We start from the raw sequence: 1,448 nt of genomic DNA, 5'->3' as shown, positions 1-1,448 counted from the left end.
GTGTGTGTGTGTGTCTGTGTGTGTGTGTGTCTGTGTGTGTGCGTGCATGCGTTCGTGCATGCGTGCGTACGTGCATGCGTGCGTGCGCGTATCGTGTGTGTGTGTGTGTGTGTGTGTGTGAGTGTGTGTGCTGCAAGAAGTATCCATTTCTATTTCTAACTTAAAAGTAAGTTTAATATTTTTTTGAGTCTTTCATTAAGGCTTAGTCCTTCTTCAAATGCATTAATATTAATATTTCTCGTATATCCGGGCAAAATCTCAGTATCTTCTCGATGAGTACTTTGCCCAGAAATCCTGTCGCGCCTGTCAAAAATATACTTTGTCCAGCGTAAACCTCGGAATTAATTTGACTGGTTCAATTGTATTCTTATCCATTATTATTAAAATAGCAAACAGAACAGTATTAACAATAAAGCAACAGCAAAAAATATGCAAGTGTACTTAAAAACGTTACTGTCTCTTCTAAGCTGGTATTGTTATTAAGCAGAAATTAGACTTTGATTTTACATAAATTATAAAGTTATGCACGTGAGTGGGATTACGTATCACACTAAACCGGATATGTTGCAGGTCAAAATTGAAAGAATAAACTAGAGCCATAAAATCATGATATGCTGTGTATTTTATATGTAATTTGCTTTACGAAGCATTTGTTTGAACTTGGAAAGACGCTTATTGTGAATATTTGATTCAAATATTATAAAAGTTTAACTTTTGTGGGCTCGACGTAACGACTATGAAAAGATATACATCTGAAGGATATTTTTTTCGCAGAGATGTTGTCAGCCTAAATAGGAATAAACTTTATCAGTTATTTAAAATTAAACATATTTATAAGCATATAGATATATTATTTATACTATTAAAGCATTTTCACAAATCTGCAGCTTAGCAATGAATGCTCTTACAGAATTGGTTGGTCCATCCATAATAGAATTATGTGAATTATTGTAACAAGCTACATCAATATCCAATGGATACATATTTTTCATAGTTTCGAAATCGAGATTAATGCAGCCATTAAGCCATCTATTATTTTTGTGTTAAAAAATATTAAGTCGAATTTTTGTGTTAAAAATAAAGTCGACATAATATGCCAACATGATCGTTTCTTCGGCCGTTAAGCGCCATGGATGTCCATTAGTACATCCACAAAACACTTCGCCAATGGAGTGACCCATTATAATATCAGGAGTGATACCAATGCTTGTTAAAAGATTAACTACTCCGCGCACGTATGCGATATACAATATATATAATTCTTTATGTATTTTAATTTTCTACTTTTTTTGGAATAAAATAATATAAAATATTGCAAATTAGTTTCTTGCATACAATTATGTAACAGCCTTATTTCAATTTCAGTTTATTTACGAAAGGGTTTAGCTTCTTTTAAAATACTGGACTTTAAATATAGACAATATATTTTATTTATAAGTATATGTTTA

Source organism: Formica exsecta, unplaced genomic scaffold, assembly GCF_003651465.1.
Source record: "Formica exsecta isolate Colony F162 unplaced genomic scaffold, ASM365146v1 scaffold656, whole genome shotgun sequence".
NCBI classification, from domain to species: Eukaryota; Metazoa; Arthropoda; class Insecta; order Hymenoptera; family Formicidae; genus Formica; species Formica exsecta.
Note: the sequence above shows the minus strand (reverse complement) of the source record.